The sequence below is a fragment of the Typopeltis vanoorti genome, chromosome 17 (genome assembly GCF_054136105.1).
Source record: "Typopeltis vanoorti isolate ZY-2024b chromosome 17, IOZ_Tvanoo_1.0, whole genome shotgun sequence".
NCBI lineage: Eukaryota > Metazoa > Arthropoda > Arachnida > Uropygi > Thelyphonidae > Typopeltis > Typopeltis vanoorti.
In genome coordinates this window covers 21430408-21444130 of record NC_143565.1, presented here as the reverse complement: position 1 = coordinate 21444130, position 13723 = coordinate 21430408, and the positions used below count along the sequence as shown (strand labels likewise).

The window sequence follows — 13723 nt, the reverse complement described above, 5'->3', positions numbered from 1 at the left end:
CCTACTCCATACTTTCATCCCCTCTCGTCTGTTCAACGATAAGACATCGTTGTTGCCAGGGGCCGACTGTCTTAATTCGAAACAAGATCCTCTAGAAATGCTGATAGTCACATAACGAAGAAGAAACTAGAGTAGACTTAAGACGTAGGGAATCCCTTCTCGGAGAGATATATCTGTCGTCTGCTAATTTTATTATTATTTTTTTATTTATTTATCTTTATTATAATAGCAACAGTAAGGGTAAAGGAATGTTACAAACTGATGAAACTGGGCGTGTGATACATGCCCAGTTTCATCAGTTTGTAACACTAAAGCTGAGAGCATTCGCTGATCGATGAAAAAGTGAAAGTAAAAATTTAAAAAAATATATTTTACTAAAAATAATCTTTACAAAATAGAAGAAAACTCACCAAGAAGTACTGATGACAAAATACAGAAATTTTACGCGTATCGCTACAACAATTAAATTTTCTTTCATTTGATTGGTGGAGGCACTGTTGATATGGAAACCTCATGTCCATTTTTTTCCGCTTTCAACAATGAAATTTAATTTAATGTTTCTGTGGTAACCTCACACCAGTCTAACTTTACAATAATGAAATTTATTTTCTTGTTACTATGGTAACCACGTATCTGTCAAACTAAGCAATAATGAAATTTACTTTCTTGTTGCTATGGTGACCTCATGCCAGTCTAACTTTACAATCATGAAATTTACTTTCTTGTTGCTATGGTAACCACGTATCAGTCTAACTAAGCAATAATGAAATTTACTTTCTGATGCTATGGTGACCTCGTGCCAGTCTAACTTTTCAATAATGAAACTTACTTGTTGCTATGGAAATCTCATTTTAGACACTTTTAATGAAATCAATTGAAATAAACTACTGTTTTTAATGTAATATATTTCATTTTATGACAATGCTTTTATTTTGCACATGCACTTTTAAATCGCGTGCATAATATAATTATTGTGGCTCATTCTGAGATTACATTCAACTCCGTGGAGAAGGCAAGAAACCAATAAAATTAAGTCTTGCCAGCTGAACAAATAATATTCACTCTCTTGTGGGATCTTTAGCAATTCATAGAACGCCAAACCATTATTGCAACTTCATGACGTCATTTGTAAGGCCACTGAACCTGTGATTGTTAGTAAACGATGAGAACAATTGGCCTAAAGCTGTAAAAGGTACGTCAAAGCAGCGTAACATTGGTAGAGGCGTTTCTCTGCCATTTCCGTCTGCTTTGTGCATTGGATGAATCAACCCGTACGTGAATTACAAGAGAGAAAGACAAGGATAATAAGAGGATGAACTCCGATGAACTGAGTAAAATAAAGGCTTCTAGTTATCATAATAGCGCATGTAGAATCGAGCTTAATTGTCAATTTTAGGCATATTTTCATGGTAGTGTATCAAAGAACATTTGCTATAAGCTATTAAGCTATGCTCCATGATAAATAGGTATAATTCCAGAATTTTGGGGAGTTTTTTTTTAAAAAAAAAAAATGGTTCTGCTTGACTAATTACAAATCACATACTTGTTTATACAATGCCAAACACAATAAGTTATTGTTTTTTAATTGAGTAAATATTTGAATTTTTGTCTAAAAAACAAATAAATAATAATTATACATAAAAATATTTTATGTTTATTTGATTGGATCTAATTTTCTAATAATACTATTATTATATTTTCCTACACCTTATTAATATTAATTAAAGTCTATATATACATATTTCATTGCTTGCCTTCTGTATTATGTCCCCGTATGGTTGCTGGGATAAGAATGGCACCAATGCAAATCCAAGCATGTCGTAAGAGGCGACTAATTGGACGCTGAGATTCGAGAGTTTGAGTTCGCTCTCTTAAGGTTTGAGTTTGCTCTTTTGCCTTAAGGGAGCAATTTGAGTCTCCGGGGAAGGTGTTTTCCGGCCCGGCCCGGTGAGGGGCTTTGTCGGTGAATGCTTTTCTTCGGAATTTGAGCGGTTCTGCTCGGTGGTGGTGGGTGGAAGGCCATCATTGAGTGGAGCCAACGCTGAGATGGACGGTCTTTCGGCCACTATTGAGTGGTCTAGGGATCGTCTTAATTTTTAGAGATTGGCTTTACTTACGTATCACTAATGCAAATCCAAGCGTGTCGTAAGAGGCGACTGAATGGACGCCGAGTTTCGAGAATTTTGCTCTCTCAGGTTTCTTCCGGAATTTCGCTCCCGGTGAGGGGGGGGCTTAGATTTCGGGAGGTTTGCCTGGGAGTGCATACATATATATTGAGTCTCTCCGGGGAGGGTGTTCTCCGGCATGGCCCGGTGAGGGGTTTTGTCGGTGGATGCTTTTCCCTGAAATATAAGTGGTTCTGCTCGGTGGTGGGGGGGGGGCGTCACTGAGTGGAGCCAACGCTGAGTTGGACGGTCTTCAGGCCACTATGGAGTGGTCTAGGGATCGTCCTAATTTTTAGAGTTGCCTTTACTTACATATAAGCTCCACTGCAGCCTATACTTGACGTACGAGGCGACTAAAATGGGTACCCAGGGAGGGTAATGGATGGCAATGCTGTAACTAATCAAGTTTTAACTGAGGCTCGGCTATTGCTGTTACCCTCCTGCCATGATCAGAGCTTATATAGCTCAATAATAATACCCAATTCATAGATTTTCTTAATCAGATGACGTGATAAAGAGTCAAGGACTCAGTCCATCTATCTCCCCCCCCTAAAAAAAAATCTGTATTATGTTTATGTAATGAGTAAATATAAATATTGCAATTCATTCTATATTGTCTACGAAATGAGTAAATATTTTTTTTTATAAAAAATAAAAAAATTTAAATATTCATGAAAATTAAAAATATAGAAAACAGCAAAAATGTAAGAGTCTCTGCACCAGCATGTAATATCAAATGGTTAGCATGTTACTGGTCTATTAATGCTTGAAAAGTAATAAAATCTCTCTCATGCTTTACTCGTTGGTTTCCTATGAATGTTTATAATAGTTTTCCTTCTTGAATTTTTTTTTTTCATTCCAGACACAGGCTACACAACACATGTTATATATAGATAATATAGTTGGTTCTGCTGTAGCCATAATCAACCCAAACTTCTTGAAGAAACACAGTCAACTGAAGAAGATAGTTAATGAAAAATATACACCTAATAGCCTTAATTACTATCTGCATGATTCTAACCAATAACCATTATATTATATAGATGGATTGCTAATTTCATTTCAACAATATTAGAGGTTCATTTCACTCGCAACAATGCCTGATGATTCTAACAATAAAATGTTCTTCTAACAATGTTAGTGGTCAGTTTTATTCACAATATTTAATTTTCTTTTCTGTAAATTTCAACAATGCCAGTTGCTTCCAAACGATGCAAGTCTTTTTGCTGATTTTGGACTTTGCTTTTAAGAATGCAATTTATCCATTGCGTATGGTTTTGTTGTTTTTCTCGTCGGACAGCTGTTAAGATTAGCAATGTTACTATCTCCAGTCGCTAAGCTACTAATTCTTGAGAATGTTGTTCTTAGAAAACCCGGTCCATAAATCAAGGGGGAAAAGATCAACCGTAAAACTTCTCAGAATGCATTATATCAGCTGTATTTGACCAACCGGTAATAATTAACAATTTAAAGTCTCGCTGTTTCCTTCTAACAGGTGTGTGCCTTGTTGCTGGTTTATACGGCCACTGTTTTCAGTTTTCCATAACGCAAATATCTTAAAAGAGGTCAAGTATTATGTTGATGTAAGATTTGGTCTCGTGATTCTTGCTTACAGTTGTAATCTTAGAACTTGTTATCTGAGCTGTTTCTTAGATGGGAGCTTAATTTAGCCATTGAATTTATCTTTTCCAAGAATCGGACAATTGTTTACCTGCAGCAAACACAAATACGGATAAGAGTTGTTTATTTATTATTATAAGACGTGATTCATCACAGAAACACTCCACACACACACACACACACACACACACACACACACACACACACACACACACACACACACACACACACACACACACACACACACACACACACACACACACACACACACACACACACACACACACACGCGCGCGCGCACGCACGCACGCACGCACGCACTTGATAGCAGTGGAGGTCGGACGGACATAGACAAATAAAAATGCTAATTAGGTAGCTAACAGATGTCATGTATTAAAATCTCTCTTGTAATATGAATATTACGACTTACATGCTAGAGAATGACGGGAGATTATATCGGGTGTTAATAGACCTTTGAAATGCATACGATGATATACTTACGATGTCGTCTGCTTAACTCTGAGAGAGAGAGAGAGATGAGAGAGGATAATGCGAGCATTGTAGAAAAGGGCAAAGACCGTGGTGAGAACAAGGGTCAGACGACAGATTTGTTTTAGTGTGGATGACCATTGCTGTGTCCAGTGAAGAAATTACGAAACATCCTGGTACTGTTGAGTCATTTTATCTTCCAAAATTTTTACGATATATAAAAACCTTCCGAAAACAAATAAATAAATAATTTGTATGATCAAGTAACATTTTGTTTCTGATGTAATGGGATTTTTCTCCTGGAAAATCAGATTTTTAATTCCACGTACAAGTAAATTGGTCAGAGAATGCACATAATTTATAGACAAAAAATACTATTAGTCAGCGACAGACGCAGTACCGTCGACAGGATGTAGCATAGAGGTTGCCTGCTTCACGGTGCGGCTTAATAAGGGCGCTCGCTCAGCCATATTGCAGTAGGCGCCGTAGCAACGGCGCCTACCGCAATATGGCTAACAGGAATTGCTAAGCTAACAATTCCTGTTAGCTTAGCAAGTGCGGAAAGAAGTTTTTTCAAGCTTCAACTGATTAAAAATTATTTGCGAACAGCAATGACCCAAGAAAGATTGGTTGGTCTAGCAACTATATCGATAGAGGCGGACATAGCTTATAATTTAAATTTAAAAGAGCTTAAAAACAGTTTTATTGTGCGTTATCCCCGTAGAGCAAACATTGAATTAATATTATTATGTAATTGTTTTGCATTAATGTTTCTCTTGTAATAAAAATAAAATAGCAATTGGAGATTTTCTTATATTTTTGCCTTATAATCCATCAGGGGTGATATTTAATTGTTTGCCTCAGGGCACGCCAGAATTGTTAGTACCCGTTTTTGAATTCTAATTTCAATTCCTCGTTTGTTGTTACTTAAGCGGTTAGCCTAGTGGCTTTGTTCTTCGCAACCATATGCCTGGGGAAGGAATGTCCCAGGTTCGATTCCCGTCGAAGAGGTGAGGAACTTGAGGATCTTCCTCAGGCATGGCCTGCAAGTCGACAAACCGGCCTCGCGTCTACAGTCAAAAATATATTCTCCCCCAGCGGCAGGCTAGGCGACAGGTCGGTTGGGAGTGGTACTAACAAGAAGTCGCATCTAAGTAACACGCGGACCCTGCATAGGAAGCGGGAATAACGCGTAGTGAAAGAAGTATTTGTTGTTACTTCTATCAGTTCTTCTTGCAATTGTAAAGATTCTCCTGTGTCATTATGTAATTACATAATGACACAGGAGAATGACACCGCATCGCCTCTTTGAAATATGAAATAAACGCGATAGCGGCCTACCATCGGTAGCAACTGAGAAGATATTTAAACATTTCTTTTTCTTTAAAAATCTCTTCCAATGCATTCTCCTTTAGTGTCAGTTAGCACATTTTTAGCAAATAATAATTCTTGGCAATTTTTTTCTTCTTTTATGTATCGTACATATGCTAAAAGTAAGGCTTCATTTCCTGGTAAAGTAGACTCATCAATTATTTAAATTAAGGGGATTTTAAATCCCACATTGTTTTAAAATGGAATAAGAAACTCAAAGATTGGAATCAGAGAGTTTCATGCCGAATATAGTATAAAAAAAACTATAAAGTATCGGCGATCACTAGCGTGAGCTAATGCAAGTGACCCTAGTACGTAGTACAATACCGGACAACTCGCAGCAAAGGAAACTCGTATAGCAGAGTATATAAGTTCATTTCGCTATACCCCTTGGTATCTATTTGGTCTAGCTACTCAGTGATGAAGCCTCAAAAAAGGCTGAAATCGGTCTGGGTAGTGACCTTCCATCATAATGTAATGACAGCATACATTTCCTAGGAAGTGTGTTTTTACATTATGGGAAATACCTAAGAATAGCGATCAGAACTTTACCACCTTTGCTGCGAGTTGCCCGGTATTGTACTACGTACTAGGGTCACTTGCATTAGCTCACGCTAGTAATCGCCGATACTTTTATAATTTACTATTTCGGCACGAAACTCTCTGATTTCAATCTTTGAGTTTCTTATTCGGTTTTAAAACAATGTGGGATTTAATATCCCCTTAATTTAAATAATGTTTATATCGCCGAAATGAAGCCTATTGGCTCTTTATATTTAAGTAGACTCATCAAGTTGTATAGAGAGCGCAGTTGTTTTTAAAATACTCACATAATGAGTATTTAAAAACATCCTGGGCCATTTCATCAATTCTTTGTTGCAGTTATGATTGCTTAAAGAAATGTTCTTGATAATATCAGAGGCTGGCTTGTGTAGTACACTGCGTATGACCCCACTAACACCTGGTAGGATTAGTTCTTCCCCTACATTATGTGGTTTTCCAGATTTAGCAATCAGTAAAGAAATGGTGTAAGAGGCATGCAACCCATCGCAACCTAGTTTGGATGTTGCTGAAAACATCCCTGCCAATGTTGGTTGTTTCAAAAATATTTCTTGAAATGTTTGAAAATACGATAAATCCTTATCTTTTTTATCAGCATTCTTCTATTCTTGAAGGCTTCATAGATTCATTTGAAAAAAAAAAACATTTTGGCCAATCAGGCACATTAGTAACGTTTTGTTTGTAGGCGACTGAATAAAGCCGTATTTCAAATATTCGATATTATAATTGTTTACATTTCTTTCTGGATTCAGCCATGATATTATTTGAAAAAAAAAAAAAAAGTTAAGTCTATAAAATTACTAAAATCAATTTCTCACGTACCAAACCCAAGTTATTTTTACAAGAAAAGGTATAAAAATACTCACGTGAAACCTGTTTTTATTGGACGAACAATAATTTACTTTGTGTGTAATCTGTATATTGGTTGATGATTTTTTTTTGGTCCTTTATGCTTTCACCGCCCCTTACTTCAATTCAACGCCCCCTTTTACTCATGAGGCCACTACCCCCCCCCCCCTGGATCGTTCCAGCGCCCCCCAAGAGGGCGGTACCACCCACTGTGTTAGATGAATGGTTGACGTAGTGTGGTGTAGACGGTTGTGTGGAGTGAAGCGCCCTACCGTGGTGAGTCCTTGAACTTCTTGGAGGTATCACATAATAATAATTTGAATAATTCCTCTTATGATGTTTTTACTTAGTCTATCTTATGATATGGTAAGATTTATATCAATTTATATTAAAATATTTTTTTAATAAAAATAAAAACAGTTTTTTTAAAAAAATAACCATTCGCTCGAAATATTTTTTGTAGGTCTTTAAACTTTTATAAATTTGAAACAACTTCGTTTATTTATTTCTTTTAAATAAAACTTAAGAAAGAAATCAATTGTGCGAATAAAAGAAGTTCAATCGGATAAAAATGAACGTGAAAAGTGCATTCGTAACACCATTCTCGTATACCAACCGACCACTAAAATAAAAAGATGTTCGTAAACGGCACTTACGTATTGTCGTGTATGCAAAATACTTGGTCGCGTATAACTAAGACGTAAATTTTGTTATGCGTAATTTGTTTTGCCACTAAACGCAACGTCCAATGGGCATTTTCAGCATTTATTCTCAATTCGAAACTATATTTTGACGATTGTTCTCCTTATAAATGTTCCAAAAAAAATCTTAATGGCTCGACAAGTTTTTATGGTAAAATTCAGCACCAAAGAATAACATGGTTAAGCTCAGAAAGACAAAACGAAAGAATCTAATCTAATATATTATATGATATTATTCCTTATAAGGACTGGCTTAAAGGGGCGAAGCAAGAATGCTTTTCATCTTCCCCGTTATCTGTAGAAGACTGTGTAGGGATAAGGTCTTATTGAGCTATTAAAGCTCTGATCATGGTAGGAGGATAACAGCAATAGCCGAGCCTCAGTTAGAACTTCATTGGCTACAGCATTGCCATCCATTACCCTCCTAGGGTATTAATCACTGAATCTCACGGTCGATCAATCCAATTCTCCACCAAACTCATATTATATTATTACCATTAACATTACTGACAGGATGAGTGAAGCAAAAGTGCTTTTCATATTCCCCTTCATCTGTAATGAGAATTGTTGGGAATGGGAGATTTGTGAGCAATTAAACTCGCCCTCTGAGGGCAGTTGTGTTAGCTATGATCGGTTGAGAGAAGAATAGCCTTCGGTCTTTTGTGTTTGTCGTAATCAGTCTCATTGTAATTGACAGCTTGCACGATTAGTGGGTTTGAATGTGAACTTGACTTCACGAAGAATTTTTCTGCAAGATTCCGAAGAAAGGAGGAAATGTATGGAATGCCGGTTTCTCGGTGAATCTGTGAATTTATGATGAACCACGGCATCCAGGATCATCCTAAGGCATTTGTTTTGGGTTCTCTGCAATTTCGAAATGTTTGATCTTGAAGTGTGACTCCATGCTGGTGAGGCTTAGGTGATGACTGGACGTATTACCATCCGGTAAAGAAGCAATTTATTATGTAGGTTCAATTTGCTCTTGCGGTTGATCAATGGGTAGAGCTGAGCTATGACTTTAGAAGATTTGGAGCAAATGAGATTGATGTGCTTGTTAAAAAGGAGTTTCCTTATCCATTAATACCCCAAGATATTTGGTCTCTGATTGCCATAGGATCTTATGACCAGAGAGCAGGATGTCTTCTTTAATGCGGAGCTTTCTTCTTGAAAACATTATGGCTGAGCTTTTGAGGGGGTTCACTTGAATCCTCCAGTTGGTGAACCAGTTTGCTAGCTCATTGATACTTCCTTGGAGTCTAGTGATTGCTAGGCGAGGGCTGAGCGATCTAGCTAGAATATCATCGGTATCGTCGGCATAAAGGGCCGTAGTAGTTGGTCTTGAATTGAGAGGAATATCTGCCATGTAAGTTTTGAAAAGTATTGGGGCCAGAAGAGAACCCTGAGGTACTCCCGCCAGAATTTTGCGCCTTGATGACACAATTCCGTTGAGTTTTACTTGCACGTATCTTTCATTAATATATGAATATGTATGAGTTTCACTAGTTTAATTGGGATATTGTTTTCAATTAGTTTGAAGATAAGGCCTTGGCAACATCCAAAAATACATCAGCAGTGTGAAGGTGCCAGTTAAAACCATGAGTGATATGTTCTGTTAGTCGGTGAATTTGTTGCACCGTGTTGTGAGCTTTGCGAAACCCAAATTGCTCATTTGGGATTATTTTCTGTTTGTCCACTGCTGATTGTAGTCTTGATAGGATGACCTTTTCTATTACTTTGCCAAGACAGGAAAGAAGACTGATGGGCCTGTAGCTTTTGGGAAGGTGTGGGTTATTACCAGGCTTTTTCAGAGGTATAATGTCCGCGATTTTCCAATCAGAGGGAAGTATTGGAATCTTAAAATGGAATTGGTAATATTAACTAGATGAATTATGGCTTTCCGTGGAAGTAGCTTTATTATTCTATTGGTAATGCCGTCAGGGCCGGGGGCCTTTTTATTCTTCAGATGGGAAATGATATTTATTATTTCTGTTGGAAATGTGGGGTTGATGGTTTCCGAATCATCCTTAGGCTGTCTTAGTGCATTTCTAACTTTACGATAAACTTTGTAAATAAGATTGATATTTAAGTTTGCGTAAGATGGGCTGCATTTTTCCAGATTGTCAATTAGGGCTTCTACTTTTTCTTCATCTGAGTGTGCAATTCCAAGATTGGTCTTCAAAGGGGGAAGTGGTTGTCTTTTGGTACGAAGAGATTTTACAAACTTACACATGGAGTTATCTTCTGGGTTGATTTCTATGAGTTTGGATTCCCATTTGGAATTCCTGTACGTCTGGAGGGCTTCTCGAACCTGTCTGTTCAAGGTGTTTAAGGTTGATTTGTCCTACGAGGCTCGGGTGTTGTGATATCGCTTTCTGGCTTTATTTTTGGTCCTAATCAGGTCCATCTCTTCTGGGATCCAGTTAGGAGCGTGGAAGACAGTGGTTTGAGTGACTGATGCTATTGCTGTGTTGATTTGCCTAGTTAAATTGCTTACAGCTTGGTCTATTTCTTCTTTTTTACGAATGACAGGGGGAGGACCGATGTGGATTGGAAGAACCTTAGAGAGCTTGTCCCATGGTATGAAAGAATGATGGGGAGAGAGTTGGTCTTGAAGTCCTAACTTGAGCAGGATGGGATTATGATCTGAGTTAAGCTCTTCTACTGTCTCCAGCTGGTATTGATATTTGATGTTTCTGAGGATAACTATGTTTAATACATCAGAACTTCCTGATGGGCTGTATTGGGTGGGCTCAGTGGTTCCAGCTACTATTGATGAGTTGAGTAACGCGTAGTTGAATAAGGTACGGCCTTTGGAGTTGATTGACGAACTGAACTAGGCCATATATTTGGAGTTTAGGTTTCCTGCTATAATTATGGAATCCGTGGAGCCGAGGATGGAGTCTAAGTGTGCTGTCAGTAGTGGAATGCTGGGAGGATTGTACGCTGCATAGATTTTGAGTTTGCCTGCGATATTAGTGTGCACCTCCACACCTGTTACCTCAAGGTTTATAGTTTGGGGATTGGTCAGCGAGTTGTGGCTTAAATAATTTCTAATAAAAATAGCTGTGCCGCCTCCACTAGAGTTAAGTCTGTCTGTCGTATATAAAATATAACCTCTTAGTTCTGGGTTGTTTGATGGTCTGAGATGGGATTTACTGATCAAGATTAAGTCTGGATTGTATCTTTTTGTGAATTCTTGCAGCTCGAGAATTTTATTTGTTAAGCCCTTGGCATTCCATGCTGTTATTATGAGAGAATTTGATTTAAATTTTTTAAACATTATAGAGAGCTGTTAATATGGATTGGGTTTCTATATAGAATCTTTTTCTGGAAGATGGTGAGGTGCTTGCTTTGCTGAATTCATTCAGCATTTTTGCAAGTGACGAGGTTAAAGCTGATGTGAGATTAGAGCTTGTTCGCTCTTGCGATGAAGGAGTCTGGGTTCTTACCGCTTCCGCATATGATTTGGACATGGATGAAGGTCGAGTGCCTTCCCGTGTTGCCGAATGTGAGGTATTATGATCTGGAGGGCGACCTGCTTGGTTGTGTATTGTGTCATTGCTTGGAGGAGCGTGGTTCGTTCTTGTTGATCCACGGTTTTTTGGATGGAAAAGACATCCCTTGTAATTAGAGGGATGTGGTCCTCTACAATTGGCACAGCAGGCAGGTGTGGATCTGGGCTTGGTGCAGGCGTTAGTTTGATGACCCTCACCGCATTTTAGGCATCTGTAGGCAGCTCTGCACAGTTTTTGGGCATGCCCGAACCTCTGGCATCTGTGGCACTGCCCTGCCGATGCCTTCTTCCTTAGAGGTTCGGTTGTAATTTTAAGCTTACAAATGTCAGTAACTTCATAGATTTTTTTGTGTGTGTGTGTTGGAGATTTCGATATTATATTATTAAATCAATGCAGTTTTCATGTAATTTTCATAGAAAAATAATAAAATGGTGTATCATAAAATTTATAAAATATTCTGAATGAAAGAAGTACAGTATATAGAAAACTTTTTTCTCTTATTGTTAAGTAAATTACACTTGACAAGAAATTATATTAAATCCAGCATTATTTCAAAGCCGAATGTTGAAACTATGAAAATTTCTTAATTTGACCAGAGAGCTTGAGGGAATACATTCCCTGGCATCCTCGAGTTGCCTTAATGTGGACTACTTTAAAGACATAGGCACCGCCCAAGCGTCTATGTATTTGCCTTTTATAAAGAGGCCAAAAGGCCTAATTCGGCGATTACTTTAAGGCACCGACCCAGAGTTTGCTTTTGAAAATACATTTCTCGGACATTTCAAGTTCCTTAGTACTGAATGAGAATTTTTCCTCTCTTTCTGCCTGGTCTCTGAGGAGAACCAACCATTTCAAAACAGCTGCCAGGCCAGTTTATTTTTTTATTTATTTATTCTTATGGCAAAAGCAGCTACAGGTCAATGTCCAGACCAGAAAGCCAATGCAGGGCCTCATCTGTCACCTCATGGATGTCCTGGAGGCCACCACCATGAAATTGGCGTCTTGGGCAATCATTCACAATATGAGTGATCCTCTGGGACACAAGGGGAACAGCTACAATAAGGGTCGTCTGATACTCACCATTTATGCAGTAGGTAGCCACATCTGCCCTGGCTAATTCTGATCCTGTTGATAGATGACCAAATCTTCCAAGAAGAGCAAAACCAGGTTGAGGAGAGCAGGGATCTTCAGCCAAGAAACCATTTGTTCGACAAATGTTCTCTCCACATGTAAGCCAGGCCAGTGAAACCTTATCAAAATGGTCTAATAAAAGGTGAATATATAGACGCTTGGGCGGCGCCTACGTCTTTTAAATAGTCTACACTAAGGCAACTCGGGGATGCCGATGAATGTATTCCAGCAAGCTCTCTGGTCAACTTATGAAACTTTCATAATTTCTACATTCGACTCTGAAATAATGTTGGATCTAATATCCACTTTGCTTATATAATTTTACATCGCCGAACTGAAGCCTTTTGGCTTTTTATTTTAGTAATAATAAAGTTTATTTTAAAGGGGTGGGATGTGTTTTTAAGTACAGCCTTCATGAAACAGATTTAGATTTTTAAAAAATAATAATAATAAATATGAATGGCAGAATGGAAGTGACCTAAGGAATTATATTTGAAAAATCGGAAACTAAGATTGGGAGTGAGGAGAAGAACCAGGAAGAAGCGCAGAGGAGGTGGTCTTGTGAATCGACGGCAAATGTCGCCTCAGGAGCTAAATTAGAGGGATGCCAATTCACGAAATTCCTTTTTTTTTTTTCATTATTTTCATGCATCTGAACAACCAAAAGACCAATTTGAACTAAAATCCGGAAATGCTTGTTCTTTCGCTGCTAAGGATGGCTCTCTAGTCAACCCCGCAATTGACCATAAGACCACAATGAATTTAGAGAATAGAACTGTGCGAAAACCCTTGGATAATAAATGCAGACGGAATTTTATCTTACCCTTAATGAATAATGCATAATGTAGATAGTCTGCACCACCTAACCAAAAATATGGTTTCTCTTAGGATGCTTCTTGGAAGGCAACAACCGTATGCAATTCTGCAAAGATTAATTGTATGAGGAAGAACAACAAAAGTTATTCATATATATGCAGCTATCATGTAATTTTCATAGAAAAATAATAAAATGGTGTATCATAAAATTTATAAAATATTCTGAATTAAAGAAGTATATAGAAAACTTTTTCCCTTATTATTAAGTAAATTACACTTAACAAAAAATTATATTCTCAGTTTAATTTTTATTCAGTCATAAGTAAACAAAATTACAAAATTTAATTATGAAATATCTTCACGAATAGTTATCAAGTTACCTTGGTTATCAAGGTAATACTTGATAACCAAGCTTTTTACATGTGTCAGCTATGTTGGGATATATGAGTTTCCTTTTAAAATTAAGTACCCCCCCCCTCCGTCATCCCTTTAGAGAAGCATCTGC

General features: G+C 37.6%; 1 protein-coding gene across 2 annotated transcripts in view; it reads left to right on the top strand.

Moving 5' to 3' along the window:
- Positions 1–13723, top strand: part of LOC150097217 (G protein-activated inward rectifier potassium channel 3-like) — a 64857-nt gene that overhangs the window by 32193 nt on the left and 18941 nt on the right. The gene's annotated exons all lie outside the window — the stretch shown is intronic.